Raw genomic sequence first — 21,214 nt, forward strand, 5'->3', positions numbered from 1 at the left:
GATAGAAAAAGAGGACAAGTTGTAAAAAAGATGTTACATTGCTATTCATTGAACTTAGTGACTCATTTATACAACTTTCACTTTATAAGAAAAGGAACAGTTAGGAGAAAATTCAGAGAGATTAAAAGTAGCAAAAATAAACAAACAAACAAATAAATAAATAAAATACAGAGTACTTTCAGAGGCTAATGTGCCCTCTCCTTGTACAAATTGAAATTAAGACATTTAGTGTATATCTGAAAGTGACTATTTCATTCTTTTAGAGAATTACTTTTATTTCCCTCAGTAGGCCTCTCTGCTATATGCCTTGTATTCGGGTAGACAAAGTGAGGATACAGGAAAGACATGGACTTTGAAAATTTTGGAGGAAATAGTAGATATTTACTGTTTAAAAATTGTTGATGCTCAACAATTTTTACAGTGTTCTGGGAATTCTAAACAATATTCCTTTACTTCTGAGTCTATTTGGAGAAAAAATGACATGCTCAAAGTCTGGCAAAGGTACATTTTGTTAATAACATGATGTAGATAGAAATCATAAACCTCTGAATTTGAAGACTAAGTGTTATCCCTTGGGGATGAAATTACAGACACTTTTTATTATTATATTTTTAAAGTTTGAATTTAAAAATCAACACGTATTACCTGTTTAATCATAAAAAAAATAGTGTGGTTGTGGGTAACTATAAAGATAAGTCATGCTACACAAATAGAGTACTGTAAATTTTTCCTGTGAGAATAATTGACATTTTAAAGAAGGGATATACTATAGATATATTTGAGCTTTCACAGATTTTAAGTATTTTTTTAACTGAAGTGCAATGTATAGACTGAAAAGTTTATAGCACAAATTATAATTCAATGCATTTTTCACAAATTGAACACACCATGCTACCAATGCCCCTGATTTAGAATCAGAGCAAATTTTCCTAGTCTTTTGCTTCTATATCACAAGAATTTCTCATTAAACTCTAAATTGATAAAAACATATTTAAAATGTTGTACCTAAGGAAACATTAAGTGAGGTACTACTTTACCCTCCCAAATAATTTACTGGAAGAAGATTTTTATAGTTTTACTTTTGATATTTATTTTTAATTTTTAATTTTCAACTACAATTGACATTTAATGTTTATTAGTTTCAGATATACAGCAATTTATGTAACTTAGGAAGTTATCCCCCTTGATAAATGTAGAACCCATATGATACTATATTTAGTTATTACAATATTATTGACTGTATTCCCTATCTGTACTTTACATGCCTGTTTCTATTTTGTAATTGTCAATTTGTACTTCTTAATCATTCACCTTTTTTACCCAGTCCATAAATTCCTTCCATCTGGCAACCATCAGTTCTGTATCTATGAGTCTGTTTCTGGTTGTTTATTTGTTTGTTTGTCTGTTCTTCATATTACACATCTAAATGAAATCATATCATATTTTTCTTTCTCTGTCTGACTTATTTAACTTAGTGTAATGCCCAGGACTATCCATGTTGTAAATAGTAAGATTTCATTATTTTATATGACTGAATAGTGTTTCATTGTATATATGTATGAGATCTTTATCCATTCATCTTTTATTCCATTTGCTTTTTTAAATTATATTTTATTGATTATGCCATTACAATTGTCCTGGTTCCCCACCTCTTTGCTCCCCCTCCACCCAGCATCCCCATTCCTTCAAGAAATCCCAATACCATTGTTCATGTCCATGGGGTCATACGTGTAAGTTCTCTGACTACTCCATTTCCTGTACTGTACTTGACATTCCCAGGGCTATTCTGTAACTACCTATTTGTATTTCTTAATCCCATCACCTCTCCACCCATTCTTCCACACTCCCCTATAATCTGACAACCATCAAAATGATGTCTGTATCCATGATTCCGTCTCTGTTCTTGCTCAGTTTGTTTTTTAGATTCAATTGTTGATAATTTGTATTTCTTTCCCTTTTATTGTTCATAGTTGTGATTCTTTTTCTTTAAAAAGTCCCTTTAACATTTCATATAATAATGGTTTGGTGATGATGAACTCCTTTAGTTTTTTTTCTTGTCTGGAAAGTCCTTTATCTGCCCTTTGATTGTAAGTTATAGCTTGCTGGGTTAAAACAATCTTGGCTGTAGGTCCCTGCTTTCATGACTTTGAATATTTCCTGCAGTCCCTTCTGGCCTGCAAAGTTTCTTTTGAGAAATCAGCTGACAGTATTGAGGGAGATTCCCTGTACATAACTAACTTCTCTTGCTGCTTTAAGATTCTCTCTTTATCTTTAAGCTTTGGCATTTTAATTATGATGTGTTTTGGAGTGGGGCCTCTTTGCTTCCACCTTGTTTGTGACTCTGTGTTTCTGGACTTGCATGTCTATTTCATTCACCAAATTGGAGAAGTTTTCTTTCATTATTTTTCAAATAAACTTCCCATTTCTTGTTCTTCCTCTTTGCCTGGCACCACTGTGATATGAATGTTGGACCTCTTGAAGTTGTACCAAAAACTGCTTATAGTATCTTATTTTTGGGTTTGGTTCCTTCTTCTGGTTCTGATTGGTGGTTTTTTGCTTCGTTATGTGCCAAGTCATTGATTTGATTCCTGGCTTCATCCACTCTACTGTTGTTTCCCTGTAAATTGTTTTTTATTTCAATTAGTGTATCCTTCATTTCTGACTGGGTCTTTTTTATGCTGTTGAGGTCCTCACTAAGTTCCTTGAGCATGCTTATAGCCAATATTTTGAACTTTGCATGTAATAGCTTGCTTATCTCATTTTATTTAAGCTCTTTTTCTGGAGTTTCGATCTGTTCTTTCATTTGGACCCTGTTTCTTTGTCTCCTCATTTTGGCAGCCTCCTTGAGTTCATTTCTATGTATTAGATAGATCTACTTTGAGTCTGTCTTGGTAGTGTGGCTTAATTAGTAGGTGTCCTGTAGTGTCCAGTAGCACAGCCTCCCTGTCACCCAAGCTGGGTTCTGGAGGTGTGCCCTTCATGTGGACTATCTACACCCTCTTCTTGTATACCCAAGACTCAAGTTGAGGCTTGGTTGCTGTTGGCAGATCGGTGGGAGGGATTTAACCTTAACACCAACCTTTGCCCTCCATGGAGAATCAGCTGTGCAGGAGCTGGGTTGCAGTGCTCTGACGTGATCTATAGCTGTCCACTGGGTGCATTGACTCTGGGGTTCCTGGGTGGTACAGGCCAAGGTCAGCTCCCACCTGTGTTTTGCCTGGAGCCACCCTGCCTGAGCTATAAAGCAATCTGAGATGGCTGCTAATTGTGCTGGGCTTGGAGTTTTTCAGGTGAAACCAAGCTGTGAAGCTAGGCTGGCTAATGCTAGTGCCAGTACTTGAGGCTCACTGAGGCCAGCACTTCCTTTTTTGATAGGGTTTAGGAAGTTGTGAAGCATTAGCCAAGACTAGCCTTTCATATGGAAAAGCAGCTTGGGTGGGCCTGTAAGTTGGGTGGGGTGGAGTATCTGGTGGATGTCCAAGGCAGGTAAAACAGTGTTAGCCAGGTTGATCGAGTCTCAGACATGGTACCAGCTTGGGGACTCTGTTGGGGGGGAGGATTTAGAAAAGGGACAATGGCCTCTGCTTGCCTTGATGCGAGACACTTCAGTTTCTCCATGCACACTTCTGGAGCCTTTCAAACTGCTACCCTGGTCCTGGAGATCAGAGGGAGTGAATCTGAATAGGTGAGTCTGTGTGTGGGTTCTTTAAGAGGAACTGCTTGGGGCTCCAGAAGTTTCTTTCACCAATTCAATCCCAGCTGGTTTTTGCAGCCAGAAGTTGTGGGGATGTGTTTACTGGTATTAGAACCCATGTATGGGGAGCTGTGTGTGGGCCTGGGACTCCTCACTCCTGAGATATCCCTCCCAACTTTTAATACACTCTACCAGGGTGAGGCACCAACCCATTCCACATCTGCACCCCTCCTATCAGGTTGTCTGGATGGATGTGTTTTCTCTAATTCCATACTTGTCAGACTTCCATTCAGCTCAATACTGATGTTTCTTTTTTTTTTTTAAGATTTTTATTTATTTATTTATTTTTAGAGAGGAAAGGGAGGGAGAAAGAGAGAGAGAGAGAAACATCAATGTGCGGTTGCTGGGGGTCATGGCCTGCAACCCAGGCATGTACCCTGACTGGGAATCGAACCTGCGACACTTTGGTTCGCAGCCCGTGCTCAATCCACTGAGCTACACCAGCCAGGGCAATACTGATGTTTCTAAGTGATGGATGTACTATATCTAGTTGTAATTTTAATGTGGTTGTGTGAAGATAATGTCATGTCTGCTTCTGCTGTGATCTTGACTGGAAGTTCAATCCATTTACATTTAAAGTATTTATTGATAATATGTAGTTATTGCCATTTTGTGAGTTATTTTCTAATTGTTTTTGTAGTTCTTTTCTGTTCCTTTCTTACCTCTTTCTCTTTTGATGCATTTGGTGGCTTTCTGTAGTGTTGTGTTTGAATTATTTTCTCTCTATTTCTTTTAATATCTCTCTTGTAGATTTAAGTTTATAATTGCCAGGTGCTTCATATAGACCAAACTGTGTTTATAGGAGTCTATTTTAAGTTGATGGTTGCTTACGTTGGAACATGGGCTAAAATCACTAACATTTTTACTTACCCCCTTCATGTTTGTTTTTGAAATTTATTTGTACTTCTTTTGTATATGTGTTTATAATACCCCTTAATTTACTGATATAATTGCTCATAATCTTCCTAATTTTGCCTTTTAACATTTGTACTAGCTTTCTTCTTGGTTGCTATATACTGCTTTTGTTATGTGTTTTGCCTCTGTTGGTGAGAATTTTTTTCTGATAATTTCTTGCTAATATTTTTGATTATTTGTTTTTCTTCTTAAGGAAATACCTTTAACACTTCTTGTAATATTGGATTGGTGTGATGAACTCCTGCAGCTTTTTCTTGTCTGGGAAGCTCTTTATCTATCCTATTATTTTTTTATTTATTTAATTTTATTTTTTATTTATTGTATTATTTTATTTTATTTATTTTATATTTATTTTATTTTATTTTATTATTTTTTTATTATTTTTGTTCAAGTACAGCTGTCTGCCTTTTACCTGCACCCCAGTGATCCCACACCCCTCCTGTATTCCACCACTCCTTGGTTTTGTCCATGTGTCCTTCATAGTTGTTCCTGAAAACTCTTCACCCCTTTCCCCCCCTTTACCCCCTCCCATCTCCCCTCTGGTTGCTGTCCATTTGTTCTAATTTCAGCCTCTGGGTATATTTTGCTTGCTTATTTGTTTTGTTGATTAGGTTCCACTTCGAGGTGAGATTATATAGTATTTTTCTTTCACTGCCTGGCTTATTTCACTTAGCATAATGCTCTCCATTTCCATCCATGCTGTTGCAAAGGGTAGGAGCTCCTTTCTTTCTGCTGTGTAGTATTCCACTATGTAAATGTACCATGGTGTTTTGATCATTCGTTTCCTTATGGGCACTTAACGTTGCTCTCCAGCATTTAGCTATTATGAATTATGCTGCTATGAACATTTGAGTGCATAGGTTCTTTTGGATTGGTATTACATGGTTCTCAGGATATAATCCCAGCAGTGGAATTGCTGGGTCCAAAAGGCAGTACCATTTTTTAGTTTTCTGAGGCAATTCCCACTGTTTTTCCACAGTGGCTGCACCAGTCTGCAATCCTACCAGCAGTGCACTAGGGTTCCCTTTTCTCCACATCCTCTCAAACACCTGCTGTTTGTTGCTTTATGATGGCCATTTTCACTGGTGATGAAGTGGTATCTCAATATGGTTTTAATTTGCATCTCTCTGATGGCTAGTGATGCTGAGCATCTTTTCATGGTCTCTGGACCCTCCGTATGTCCTCCTTGGAGAGGTGTCTGTTCTCCAAATGCTTTGCCCATTCTTTAATTGGGTTTTTTGTCTTCCTAGAGTGGAGTCCTGTGAGTTATTTATACATTTTGTAGATCAAAACCATTGTCTGAGGTATCAGTGGTAAATATGTTTGCCCACATGGTTCATTTTGTTTTTCTTTTAATACTGTTTTCTTTAGCTATGCAGAAGCTTTTTATTTTGATGAGATCCCATTTGTTTCTTCTTTCCTTTATGTCCCTTGTTCTTGGAATATCTGAGATTCCCCTGTCTGTGTTCTCCTGAAGGACTTTCATGGTGTCACATCTTATATTGCAATCTTTTATCCACCTTGAATTTATTTTGTGTATGGTATAGTTAGTGGTTTTCATTATTTGCATTGTAGCTGTCCAGTTCTCCCAACACCATTCGTTGAAGAGGCTATTTTTACTACATTTTATGCTTCTGCACCTTTTGTCAAATATTAATTGACTGTAGAGACTTGGTTTTATTTCTGGGCTCCCTATTCTGTTTCATTAGTCTTTGTGCCTGCTCTTATGTCAGTATCTGGCTGTTTTGATTACAGTGGCCTTGTAATTCAGTTTGATCTCAGGTATTGTGATTTCCTCAATTTTTTCTTCCTTCTCAAAATTTCTTGCTGCTATTCGGAGTCATTTATAATTTCATATAAATTTTCGAAATGTTTGTTTTATGTCTGTGAAATATGCCATTGGTACTTTAATAGATACTGCATTGAATCTATATATGGCTTTGGGTAGTATGGACATTTTGATGATATTAATTCTTCCAATCCATGAACATGATATATGCTTCCTTTTGTTTGTGTCTTCCTTAATTTTTCTCTTCAGTGTTCTGTAGTTTTCTGAGTACAGATCCTTTACCTCTTTCCTTATGTTTATTCCTAGGTATTTTATTTTTCTTGTTGCTGTATCAAATGGGATTTTTTTCCTGATTACTGCTTCTGATAATTCATTATTGGTATACAAAAATGCCTTTGATTTCTGAATATTGACTTTGTATTCCACTGTTCTGCCAAATTCATTTATTAGGTCACACAGTTGTTGGCCGAGTCTATAGGATTTCTATGTATACTATCATGTCATCTGCAGACAATGACAGTGTTGTTTCTTCCTTTCCAGTTTGGATGCCTTTTATTTCTTTTTCTTGTCTGATTGCTGTGGCTAGGACTTCCAATATTATGTTGAATAGAAGTGTGTAAGTGGACAACCTTGTCTTGTTCCTGCTCTCATTGAGTAAGTTTTTAGTTTTTTCTCATTGAGTATGATGTTGGCTGTAGCTCTCTCATGTATGACCTTTATTATGTTGAGGAATGCTCCCTCTATTCCCATTTTGCTGAGTACTTTAATCATAAAGGGGTGCTGTTCCTTACCAAATGCTTTTTCCACATCTATTGATATGATCATTTGATTTTTGTCTTTGCTTTTGTTTATGTGATGTATTGCATTTATTGATTTGTAAATATTGTACCATCCTTGCATCCCTGGGATGAATCCCACTTGGTCATGGTGTGTGGTCTTTTTAATGTATTGCTTGATGGAGTTTGCCAGTATTTTGTGAGGATTTTCGTGTCTATATTCATTAGCGATATTAGCCTCAAGTTTTTTTCTTTGTTGTGTCTTTATCTGGTTTGGGATTAAGTTGATGCTGGCTTCATAAAAACAGTTTGGGAGTCTTTCATCTTCTTGGATTTTTTGGAATTGTCTGTGAAGGATAGGGGTTAGCTCTTCCTTAAATGCTTTGTAGAATTCTGTGAAACCATCCATTCCAGGGCTTTTGTGTGTTGGGAGTTTTTGATTACTGCTTCAATTTCATTTGCTGTTATTGGTCTGTTCAGGCTTTCTGCTGCATCTTCATTGAGTTTTGGAAGATTATGTTTTTCTTTTTCTTTAAGATACTATCATTTTATTTTATTTTTTAATTTAATTTATTTATTTTTAGAGAGAGATGAGAGGGATGAGAGAAAGAGAGAGAGAGAGAGAGAAGGAGAGAGAGAGAGAGAAACATAAACATCAATGTGCGGTTGTTGGGGGTTATGGCCTGCAACCCAGGCATGTACCCTGGCTGGGAATTGAACCTGGGACACTTTGGTTCCCAGCCGGCGCTCAATCCACTGAGCTACGCCAGCCAGGGCAAGATTATGTTTTTCTAGAAATGTGTCCATTTCACCTAGGTTTTCAAATTTCTTGGCATTTAGTTCTTTGTAGTCATTTCTTACAATCCTTTGTATTTCTGTGGTATTAAATGTAATATCTCATCTTTCATTTCTAATTTTGTTTATTTGGGTCCTTTCTCTTTTTTTCTTGGTAATTCTGTAAAGGCTTATGGATTTTGGATATCTTTTCAAAGAACCAGCTCCTGGATTCATTGATCCTTAGAATTGTGCTTTTAGTCTCTGTTATTTAATTCTCTTCTTACTTTGGTTATTTCCTTCCTTCTACTTGTTCTGTACTGTTGCTTGTTTTTCTTTGAGTTCTTGTAGGTTAGGGTTAGGTTACTTATTTGAAATGTTTCTATCTTTTTTCAGGTAGGCCTGTATGGCTGTGAACTTCCCTCTCAAGACTGCCTTGGCTGTGTCCCATAAGTTTTGGGTTATTGTGAGTTCATTTCATTTGTTTCCAGAAACTTTCTGATTTCTCCCTTAATCTCATTCTTGACTCATTCATTGTTTAATAGCATGCTATTCAATCTCCATGAATTTGAGTGTTTCTGAGTTTTGTACTTGAGATTGGTTTCTAGTTTCAGTCCCTTGTGGTCAAAGAAAATGGTTGCTCTGATTTCAAGTTTCTTGAATTGGTTGAGGATTGTTTTGTATCCTATTGTGTGGTCTGTCTTTGAAAATGTTCATGTACATTGGAAAAGAATGTGTATATAGCTTCTTTGGGATGAACGGCTTTCTATATATCAGTTAAATACATTTGATCTAGGGTTTGTTCAATGCCACAGTGTCTTTGTTGATATTTGTTTGGAAAATCTATCCATTTTTGGCACTTGGGATATTAAAATCCCCTACTATAATAGTGTTGCTGTCTATATCTTCGTTGATGTCTTCCAGATTTTCCTTATGTATTTGGTTACTCCTATGTGGGTGCATATATGTTTATAATATGTATGTCTTCTTTGTGGATTCTTCCCTTGAGTGTTATGAAGTGTCCTTCTGGGTCTCTTTTTATGGCCCATGTTGTTGAAGCTTATTTTGTCTTATATGAGTATTGCTTCCCCACCCCCAACTTTCTTTCCTGTCCATTTGCGTGGAATATTTTTTTATTCAACCATTCACTTTCAGTCTATGTAGGTCTTTTGTTTGAGGTGGGTTGTCTTATAGGCAGTATATGTGTGGATCATGTTTTCTTGTCCATTCAGCTACTCTGTATCTTTTGTTGGAGCATTTAATCCATTAATATTTAAGATTATTATTGTAGTATTTGTTCATTTTCTCACTTTGTATCTGTGTTCCTCTCTCTCTCACTCCTTTCCTTTTCTTCTTATAGTAGTCCCTTTAGTAAATCTACAAAATTTACTTGTAGAGGAACACAGCTAGGAAATCAGCCCTACAAGGGCTGGTTGGTGGAGATGTATTGTTTCAGCATTTTTTTGTCTGGGGAAATCCTTATCTTACCTTCCATTTTAATTGAGATCCTCTATGAGTAGAGTAATCTTGGTTGCAGGCCTTTGTTTTTCATTATTTGGTATATCTCTTGCCATTCTCTCCTTTATTGGAGTGTTTTTGTTGAGAAATCAGTTGCTAGCCTTATCGGAATTCCTTTGTATGTTACTTCTTGTTTCTTCCTTGGTGCTTTTAAGATTCTCTCTTTGTCTTTAATACTTGTCATTTTAAATATAATATGTCTTGGAATAGGCCTCTTTGGGTTCATCTTGATTGGGACTCTCTTTGCTTCTTGAACTTGCATGGTTTTTCCCTCTCCATGGAAAGTTTTTTGTCATTATCTTTTCAAATAGGGTTTCTATGCCTTGTTCCTTTTCTTCTCCTTCTGGTATTCCTATAATTCAAATGTTGTTGCATTTCATGTTATCTTGGAGTTGCTTTAAGCTATCTTTAGCTATTTTAGCTAATATCTTTAAGCTATTTTTAGTCTTTTTTCATGCAGTTGCTCTGCCTGAGTGTTTCTTTCCACTTTGTCTTCCTGCTTCATTCAGCCTGCTTGTAATTCCTTCCAGGGTGTTTTTATTTCTGAGATTTTATTGTTCATTTCTTCCCAGTTTTTGTTTATAGTTTGTATTTTCTTTTTCATACTGTCATAATTCTCACTCAGTTTCTTGTAGTTTTCTGTGAGTTCCTTGGGCATCCTTATAACCATTCTTTTGAACTCTGTATCTTATAGTTTGCTTGCCTCTATTTCATTTAGCTCTTTTAGTGGGACTCTTCCATTGCTTTTTATTTTAGGTTCTTTTTTTGTCTCCACAATTTATGTGACTCTTTGTGTTTATTTCTGCACTTCCTGATGTTTGTTTTTGCTAGCTATCTTTGTAGGGTGAATTTTTGTGGTAGGAATTCTGTGGATTTCAGTGGTGTGATCTCTAATCTCCTTGTCTGAACACTCTAGGTTTTCCCTTTCTTCTGTTTGTGTGGGGCTCTCTTGTTGTATTTGGGGTTTTATTTTTTTGTTGGTTCCTTTGTTGGTGGTTTCTCTCCTCCAGCAGGTATACTGATGTTCCCAGCTCCCACATATGTGATGAGTGGCAGCAAGTAGGCAAAATGGATTAAGACAGCTGGAGAGCGTTCTATGGGATTTAAAATATCAAACACTATACTTATACTATACTTATACTTTGGATAAGTATAGTGTTAACTGTGATATTTCACCAAACAAACCACTTTTTATAAGAGGTGAAAGAGAGATAAGGCTCCTGTTAGAGGGGTGGAGGATTATAACCTGAGTCCAAAAAACAGAGTGCTTGTATAAGGTTAGATGATGAGATACAGTGAGAGTAAAGGATAGAAACTAGGCATAGTGTGCAAGAGAATAGAGTTAACCACAACAGTAATAAAGTTCAGGAATATAGTGAAATGGACTAAGGTCAGGGAGGGGTGTTGTGTAGTATTTACATTTGTATGGGACAACAATTATTTATAATAATACTGGAACAAAAATAATATGACAGGAAATATATGATTTGGATAACAAGAATAGAAAGTACATGATTGAGAGCAGTGTATAATTGGGACACGAGTGAAGTGAAAGAAGTAAAATTAAAATACAATATGAAAGAGAGAATAAGGAAAACCAGTCAACAATGCAATTTAACAGAGAAATAAAATGAAGAAAACTGAATACAAAGAAGAGAAATAAAAAATGCTAATAAAAGAATTAAAAATAATAAAAACAATAACAATGCAAATGAACAATATAATGCCAGTTCTGTACAATAGCAAAGTCAAATTTGTGTCAGTTTCTCAGTTGTTGGGGTTAGCCTTATGCTCCCTTTTTGGATCTGTCTCTGGACCTTTCACACCTCCAGGTCTTATTGTTTCACTTGGTGGAAGAAAAAAAAAAAGAGAGAGAAGAAAGAAAAAGAAATAAGCCTCCTATTGACTTTAAACCTGTTGAGTGAGTTCTGCTGGTCTTCCTGCAGAAAGAGGGGAGTTGGGCTTTGATTTTCTCCCTTCCTATGGTTTTGCAAAGATGGGGGCCAGGTCTGGGCTGCAATATTCACAGCACTTGGCCAACCCCCAGCTCAGGTCCTGGGTGAGCTGCGGTGCCCCCACCATCTATCTACACCAGGCCTGCTCTTTCAATACACCAGTTGAGCTGAGGTCTGTGCGGTGTGCTTCTTCCTTGCTCTTTGTGAGCCCACCATGGCTGGAGTCCACTGCTAGGTAAAGAGCACCAGTCAGCTGCTGGGCACTCAGTACCACTTAGCCTTTGGGTGAGCATCGTGAGTCCAGCTTGCACTTGGCTCAAATCAGCTTTGGTGCGAGTGTTACAGGTAGCAGTCATACTCAGCCACAGGGTGAACAGCGCCCTTCAGCCTTCAGGCTAGTGGCTTGACTCAGCTGCCAGGCTAGCTGCAGGAGTAAAGTGCAGGCACAGGGGCTCAAATCTGCTGCCCTGTGAGCAGCCCCAAGCCAAGCATGGGGCGCAGCTCAAATCAGTCTTGGGAGGAGCCAGCTGCTGCTCGAGAGTTCCTTACAAAGTGGCTGCAAGTTTTTTTTGTTTTGTTTTGTTTTGTTTTGTTTTTTGTAAAAGCCTCTGTTTAAGCCCGCCGTTCTTAACAAGCACCCGGCTTTTCACACAGCCCAACTTTCTAAACAGACTGAAGACTATCCGGGTCAGGGTCTAACATGGCCCAACTCTTCTTCCTTCTCCAGGTGTCTCCCAGCTCCCCAGTTTCTCTGGTAGTGACCTAGCCAGCATCCACAGTCCCAGTAGGTATACACCACCTCTGAGTGTCTCTATTCTCCCCAGCAACTTCCTGCTGCCAGGTCCCTCCTGGTGTTGGCCTGCCCTTCCTGCTCTGGTAGGGGAGGGAGTTGGTGATCTAACTCTCCTCCAAGTACCCCACAGCAGGTGCTGGGTGGGGGATCACAGTGGCCTAGGTCCCTGTGCAGATCCTAGGGATCTTAGTGTCCCATTGCAATCTCCTCACTGTCTGTTTTTCAATGTCCTCCACAGTTTTTGGCCTCCAAATTTCATATAAGCTGGGATTCCATTGGCTGTTCATTCTGTTCCTCAGAAGATTGGATAGGTGTTTCTATAAGAAGAGGGCTCGGCTCCCACCTACCTTGCTACCATCTTCCATCTCTATCCTATGATTCTATGTTATCACTGAAGAGAGTAATCTTGGTTATAGTTCCATGCTTTTAATCACTTTGAATATTTCTTGCCAGTTTCTTCTGGCCTGCAAAGTTGTAGTTGGGAAATTAGCTGACAGTCTTAAGGAAGTTTCCTTGTAGGTAAATAACAGCTTTTCTTTTGCTGCTTTTAAAATTCTGTCTTTGTCATGGCATTTTAATTGTTATTTGTCTCAGTGTGGGTATATTTGGGTTTATCTTGTGTGAGATTCTTTGTGCTTAACAGACTTATATGTCTATTTCCTCCACCAGGTTAGAGAAGTTTTCAGTTATTATTTTTTCAAATAAGTTTTCAATCACTTATTCTCTCTCTCTCTCTTCTTCTATTACCCCTATAATGTGAATGTTGTCATGCTTGATGTTGTCCTAGAGGTCCCTTATACCAGAGAGCCCAAATCTCTGGGCTGAAGATTGGTACCCATCCATTGTCTGTTAGGAACCAGGCCACACAGCAGGCGAATGGCAGGTGAGCAAGGGAAGCTTCCCTCAATATTATGTTGGAAAATTGCCTTCCACTAAACCAGTCCCTGTTGTCAAAAAGGGTGAAGATAGCTGCCTTAGCCTCATTTTAAAATATTATTTTTTCTTTCTACTGTTTTGATTGGGTGTGTTCTGTTACCTTGTCTTTTAAATCACTGATTCAATCTGCTTCATCTAATCCAATGTTGATTCCACCTAATGTATTTTTTATTTCAGTTATTGTATTCATTTCTGTTTCTTTGTGGTGTCTGTGTCCCTTTTTATGTTTCCTATTTTGTGGTATAAGATCATCTACTCATTCCTTAAGTTGATTGAGCAGCCTTATAAGCAGTATTTTCAACTCTGCATATGATAGATTGTTTTGGGAGGGAGTTTTGTTCTGTTTTTTCATTTGGAACATGTTTCTTTGTGTCTTCATTTTGGCTGCCTTCCTGTGTTTGTTTCTGTTTATTAGGTAGATCTGCTACATGGAGATACCTCAGAGCGGCCTAATGTAGGAATTATCCTGTGGGGCCCAGTGGTGTAATATCTCTGTTCTGCAGTGTGGGCCCAGGCCTGCTGTTTGTATGGATTAGCCTCTGAAAGAAGTTTGGGCTGGTACATGAATTAGGTGTGGTGGGATCTCAGGGAATCAATAGGGTGGAGTGAGAATGGTATTAGCCCTGTTGATGGAGACTCAGATTTGTTGGTGTCCACCTTCTCCTGCAGGCTGTGTGGAGGGAGAACTCAATAAAGGAACAATGGTACCTGACAGCACTTTAGTTTTCGAGAAACTCCAGTCCTTGCCCTGAATCCAGATGATACAGTTTCCCCCTGTACATCCCTGATGTTTTTTGAGCTACTGTCCCTTCTCTGGAGCTTAGGGCAAGTGTTTGTGAGTGAGTGAGGATGTGCTAGAGCCCTATAATAGGATCTTTGGGTCAACAGCAGCCTGTTATCTCACTGGACTGAGTTCCTGATGATTTTCACAGTCAGCTGTTGTGGGGATTCCCCTTCCCAGCACTGGTGGTCTGGGCTGGGGTTGCTGATGTGGTGCTGGGACACCTCACTTCTCAGTGTGGGCCTCCATAGATGAAATATTCCTCCTGATTCTTAACCTCCATATGTGGGTATATCCTTGGTTAAAGGAATTAATTCTGTTTGGCTAGCTTTCGGGTGGTTCTCTAGGGCAGTTTTTTTTTTTTTAAATAATTGTAATTTTGATGTTTTAATATGATTTTTTACCCTTCTATGGAGATTATTACCTGAAGGTAGCTTAGACTGCCTCCAACTAGACTCTTAGCCTGGTGTTGATTGGAGAGAATTCTAAGGGTCAGTTCCATGTGGCTTCTTTATAGCCTTAGTTATAGGAGTTCTGTTCAGCTATTCTTCAGGTATTTCACAATAGTGATTATTCTATAATTTAGTTGAATTTTGATTACAAGAGTAATCACATCTTTGTATTTTTAATGATTTCATGGGGAAAGGGTTCAACAACTTTGCTTTGACAATCTTGAGAAATAATAAATCTGGAAGAAAGTAAGTTTAAGAAGGAATAAATACACTTCTGTTTCTTTGTACCTCAGAGATGTTAACAGGCAATATATGAATATAAAATGTAAACAATTTATTGAAAAATGTAGTGAAATCTTGTTCTCTGGAAATTTGGAGTATTAGAGGTGATTTAGAATAAGCTATACCTAAGTTTTAGACTAGATGACTTCTAGGTGTTCAGTCTTCTTCAATCTCTTAAGAGTTTGTTATGCCAGCAGATGATGAAGAAGTAAGATTAGGATAATTTACTTTCAGTAATTTGAATGTTTATCAGATTTTTTCAATAAAATCTTTATAAACCCCAGTGTACCAGGTACTTTTATTCTTCTAATGGTCTCTCTTTCCTGGGCTTTTCCCATTGACCTCCCCACATCTCTAGCTACTTTAACACTTTCTGTCATGTAGCCAAAGAGGTCTTTTTTAATGCAGATCTAATCATGCTGATTTCTCAGATTAAAAGCCTTTTGCATCCAGTAATGAGAGAGGAGAATTCTACCATATGACTCCCTGCAAAAAAAAAAAATAGCTATAAAACCTGTGCACAGTACAGGAAGCTACTGTCTGAAATCACTGGAAAAGAAGAGTAGACAGGCTACTTAAGAAGAGGGAACTATGAGCCTTGGGAGGAAGCTTTTACATGGGGCTAGTGGAGTAGGCAAAAAATTATAGTAAGATGGGGTGGGAAGTACCTTGGGATAACTTGAGGGCTTTCTGACCAGGGTAACAAGAACACTGAAACTGGGAAAACCTTGGCCACTGAAGAGTTGGAAGAATTTTGCAAAAGAGCCAGAGAAAGAGTCCTTATATTCTGTCTTCCCACATCTCTGCCTGAAACCTGAAACATTTTGAGAGTAATAAACTCAAAGCCCATTAATAAAAGACAAAAGATCAGAACTGAGACAGGAGCTCCTACCCAGTAAATATAGCTCAAGCTCAATGAAAGTAATTGCCTGCTTAAAAACAAAACAATGCTTTTATGTTACCAGTTCAGAGTGTGGTCTGTGATTTCCTGGTAATCCCTGAAATCATTTTAGGGAAATCTGAAAAGTAAAAACTATTGTCATGTTACTACTAAGATGTTACTCATTTTTCACTCTGTTGACATTTATACTGATGATGTAAAACTTGGCACCTTCCCAAGCATCAAAGCTGTAGTCTCAGACTGGTAGTAGTCATTTTTTTTCTTCACCACCCAAATTCCCAAATGAGAAACAAGACAACATCTTCATTGGTGAATCAATGAAAGTATTAATTTTATTAAATCTCCTTTCTCACATGCTTTTTGTTGAAAATGATTCCCAAAAATGTTGCCAATGGTAAATTTTGAGTTTTCAAGTCAAAATTAGAATTTTATTAAGCTTGTGTTCACTATAAACCTGACAACTTCCCAGACTTCACAGTCTTTTCTGGTGGAATTAATACTATTAATAAGTATGATTTTTGATATTTATAAAAAGATTCATCAACATTTGTAGGATTTCCATAATTTGAATCAATATTTCCAGATGACCAATGCATTATGTTATAAAATCATGCATGGGTAATAAACTTATTTAGCCCTTGTTCAGTTCTCAGTTGGTAAGGGCACATTTAAGAAGCAACCAATAAATACATAAATAAGTGGAAAAACAAATCAGTGTTTCTGTTTCTTTCTCTTCTCTCCCTGCTCCTGCCCTCCCTCCCTTTCTTTTTCACTCTTCCTTCCTAAAATTAACAACAATTGTTTTTTAATTTATTTAAAATTCAAGATAGGTCTCAGAACATGAAAAATTTATTTCTGTTCCTTGATATTATTTCCAATTCTGCACTGCTAAACTTTAAGAAATTACCATTTGTCAGGTTTTGGGGTAGTGTCTGAAATGTCTATTAAAATACTCCTTTTTCCAACTGCATATTATGAGGTCACTTCAACCATACAACATATTACAAGAAAGTAAATGTAGAAGCAGATTAGAATTCAGGTCCCTTCTATTAAACCAGATATTAAAGAGATTTATTTGCAAGATTATAAAACAGTGCCACTTTCCTCACAGATTTTTTTGTTTTGAAAAATAGGGTTATTTTCATAAAATCTTATTTATATTAATATAATTATTTTGGTTTAAAATAAGTCACATTCTTAAAAGAATGTAATTTTAATTAAATTAAGATTCACATTTTAATTAAATTAAGATTTAATTACTAATACAATAAATATAGATACAGTTCACATGACTAAAAACTTTTGGGTCCTCAATAATATTTAAAATGTGAAAGGATTATGAGTCCAAAATGTTTTAGAATACCTGCCTTATATTCTCTTCTCAGTTCAGACTTGTATGTTTATTATCACAAACCTGGTTTAGAGTTATTGTTCACTTGGTTGGCCCCACTTGAAATGCTTTCCCCTGCCTTTTTGTTTACCAGATTTTCAGGTCTACTTCCACTTTGTCCTTCATGACCACTTTAATGTATAATCATTCTTCCCTCCCTACAGTCTTAAGTGTTTATTTAGCCTACTTACTAGTCATTTATAAACTTTATATCTTATCTGTGTGCCCCGTGTTAAATGAATTGATTTTGTTAAAGCACTTAGAACAGTATCTGGCATTACATTATAAGATGTGGCAATTAATAAACAAAGTGGGAGTGAGGGACAGACAGAAGTTAACTGACAAAGATATCTAGGTAATGTCATTAATTAAAATACCTGAGATTGAATGAGATTTGTTTGGTAAGATGAATTCTGTTTGACTAGGTTGAGTTTGAAATATAGGTCATTCAAGTAGAGGAATGAAGTGTAGTTGCATATTTGTGTTTGGAGCTTAGCAAAGAAATATAGGCTAGGATTATGAACTTGAGAGCTGCCAGCACATATATAATAACCAAAATCACTGTCCTTTATTGACAGTTTATCTTGTGCTAGGCATTGTGATGTGTACTTCTTACAATATGATTTAATTTCCATAATCCTTTTGGCAGTATTATTTTACATAAGGAAATTTATGCTTAGAGAAGAAGCTTAATAACTTACCTTAGACCACACAAGCTGAATATCAGTGCTGCAGTTCAAACCCAGGTCTCTCTAGCTCCAAAGCTATTATTAATCCTTATGTTTTATTAGGTAACCAAAGTTTAGAGAATTGATAAGGTCACCTAAGGGTAGTATGCACAGAGAAGACAGCTAAAGATAGAATCCTGAGGAGCTCTCAGGATTCTGTTTAAGGGATAGATAGAAAAGAGAAGCCTCCAAAAGAGATTGAACTAGAACAGCCAGAGACACAGGAGGAAAATCAGAAGTGGTGTCATAAAAAGAGAGATCATTACAAGGTCTGAATGAGTGCTTGCTGTTTCAGTTACTGAAGGAGCAGCGTTTAAGAACTAAAAAGTGTTCATTAGCTTTAACAACAAGTAAGCCACTGGTGATGGTAGCAGGGACTATTAGAAATTGTAGGGACAGGAGTGATTGCAGTGGGATTTGGATGAGAGATAAATAAGAAATGGAGATAGTGATTATAGACAGCTTTAACAAGTGTTTTGTCTCTGAAGAGAAGTAAAGATATAGCTGGAGGTGCATGAGATAAAGGAAATATTGTTTTTTAAGATGGAAAAGACAGGATTAAATGTTGATCAAAAAGAGCCACTAGGAGTGTCCTCTCTTTCTGGATGACACATTAGTGACTAAAATAATCATTTTATTTTGATCCTGATTTTGTGTGTCAGGAATTTGGGAAGAGCTTGACTAAGAAGTGCATTCCTGAATATGTAGTGTCAGGAGGAGTTTGGGGCAGGATACATTTATAAGGTGCTTCTTAACTTATAAGTCTGGCACCTTCTTGCTTCTCTTGGTATATGCTGACCTCTCCCTCCATCCCATTTTCCCTCCTAGTGAGAAGCTAGACATCTCATAGCATTTTGGTTTTAGGGTAATCATGTTTTCTTATATAGCAGCTGGCTTCCAAAAGGCTTCTATGGGACAAAAGGACCTTAGCTGAAGCTGTATTTTGTTAGTCAAAGCAGTCACAGGGCCTATCCAGAATCAAGGGGTCCCCTTAATTATATGTCATCTCTTGTTTGAGGAGAGGCAAAGTGGGATGGGAAATATTGCATGGCAAAATGGAAAGAGTTACAAGCAAGGTTGTATATGGGTACCATGGGAGGAAATTGAGGGAGTGTCCATTTAGTGCTTTACAAAAATGAAATTGAGCTGAGATAATTTGCTGAGGGTGGGCACATAGGTGGAGTGAGGAGTGTAAAATGGTATAATCAGAAGTTTAAGGAGAGTGGACACAATCTGAAATTGTTGCTAAGGAATAAACAATAGAGAAAGCTGACTGGTGGAAGGTAAGAGGATTGCCCAGCAGCACAGAAGGCAATTTTGAAAACTGTACTTGAACAATGATTAAAATAAAAATAAAATAAAATAAAAATAAATTAAAAAAAAAAGAAATTCTAACTTTGTAGTGCCACCCCAGTTCTGTGTGGTGGTATTATTTTTTCAGCATCATCTAGCAGTTTCATGTAGGATTACAAAAGGTGAACAATTAGATTGAACCAGAATTTTGTGATTTGGCTAAGAAGATGCAACCGAATGATTAATGGAGCGAGTAAGTTGAGGTTGATCAGAGAGTATAGTGTTAAGGCTGTAGTTTCAGTTGCATAGGAAATAGGAGATTGATGGACAAAGTAGAGGTTTTAAAAAACATGAGCTTTTTATGAAGTTGAATAGGTTTACTGGCAGTGACAATGAGTGTGAAAGGAAGAGGTTGTAGTCAAAGAATAAGATGTTTCAACTTAATATTCCAGAGACTGAACATTTCTGGGTAATTTACTGTATTCTAAGAAATAACATCAGGAGTGCATGACTGAATTGGAATGAAGATGAAGACCACTGGCAAAGAGGATGTGAAGGACCCAAAGGCTAAATGAATGATTAAGTCACCCAAGACAAGTGATAAAAAGGAGGAATTGTGGACTAGGAACCAAAGTCTTCAGTGTGTGAGATAAATGACCAGGAAATTAAAGAGAGTCCTCCCTAGGAGTGAGGAAAAAAGAGAGAGAAAATAAGAGGTGCGCGGGTTACAGAGATCCTGAAAAGCAACATTTTTGTCTTACTTTAAAGAAAGATCTGTCTCACAATACCTAGTCCAGTTTCTTACATATAGAATTTAGGTACATAAACCATTAGAATTTTAATGTCTTCTTGATGAATTTACTTCTTAATCATTACAAAATGACCCTTTTATCCCTGATTATATTCTTCACTCTGAAAACTATTTTGTCTGATAGTAGTAAAACTACTCCATGTTTCTTTTCATTAATATTAGCATAGTATATCTTTCCCATTCTTTTATTTTAACCTATTTTGTCTTTGTACTTAAAGTAGGTTTTTGTAGACAGCACATAGTTAGGTCATGTTTTACCTATCCAGTCTGACAGTCTTTGCTTTTTATTAATAATTAAGGGATGCTTACAACATGTAAATTTAATGTTGTCATTGGTATGGTTGGGTTTAAATTTTCTCTCTTACTACTTGTTTTCTATTTGTTTCATCTCTTTTTTCCCTCTTTTCTTTTTTTCTACCTTCTTTTGAATCTAATATGTTTTATTTCATTTTATATTCTCTGTGAGCTTACTATCTATACTTCTTTGTTTTGTTTTATTTTATAATTGGTTGCTTTATGATTTATAATATACATCTTTACCTTCTTATAGTTTACCTTTAATAGTATTATCCCCTTCACATGCATTATAAGAACCTTAGAACAATATACTTCCATTTCCTTATTCCCAACCTTTGTGCTGTCTCAACCTTTGTGTCATATGTTTTTACTTCAACCTAAGTTATAAGTCTCAGAATACATTAGTTTTACTTTAAAGTATCAATTATCTTTGAAAGAGAGTAAGAGAAGTATTTTAGTTACCCTCATATTTATCATTTCAATGCTCTTCATCCTTTATGTAGATCCAGATTTCCATCTAGTATGTAGTTTCCCTCTTTCTGAAGAACTCTCTCTCTTTTTTAACATTTCTCATGTTCAGGTTTATTGTGATAATTTTTTTCAGCTTTTAATTTCTAAAATAAATCTTGACATCACTTTTGTTTTTGAAAGATATTCTGCCGAACGTAGAATTTTAGGCTGACAGTTTTTTTCCTTTTAGTATTTAAAAGATGTTGCTCCACTGTCTTCATTCATTTTTTTTGTTGTATCCCAGAAATTTATTTAATGTTTGCCTTGATACATTTATATAGAAAGGTGGGATTATTTGCTCTGGATACCCCAGTAATCACAATGGAGGGTCTGAACTACAAAGAGGTATCAACCTGAGACATCAGAAATGGAAAGCCCAATTTTTTTTTAAGATTTTATTTATTTATTTTTTAGAGAGGAAGGGAGGGAGATAGAGAGAGACAGAGAAACTTCAATGTGCGGTTGCTGGGGGTTATGGCCTGCAACCCAGGCATGCACCCTGGCTGGGAATCGAACCTGGGACACTGTGGTTCCCAGCCCGAGCTCATCCACTGAGCTA

General features: G+C 36.8%; 1 protein-coding gene across 1 annotated transcript in view; it reads left to right on the forward strand.

The window, feature by feature from the left end:
- The window catches only part of RB1 (RB transcriptional corepressor 1), a 295,974-nt gene that overhangs the window by 172,042 nt on the left and 102,718 nt on the right, over nucleotides 1-21,214 (forward strand).

This window comes from Phyllostomus discolor, chromosome 11 (assembly GCF_004126475.2).
Source record: "Phyllostomus discolor isolate MPI-MPIP mPhyDis1 chromosome 11, mPhyDis1.pri.v3, whole genome shotgun sequence".
Classification (NCBI taxonomy): domain Eukaryota; kingdom Metazoa; phylum Chordata; class Mammalia; order Chiroptera; family Phyllostomidae; genus Phyllostomus; species Phyllostomus discolor.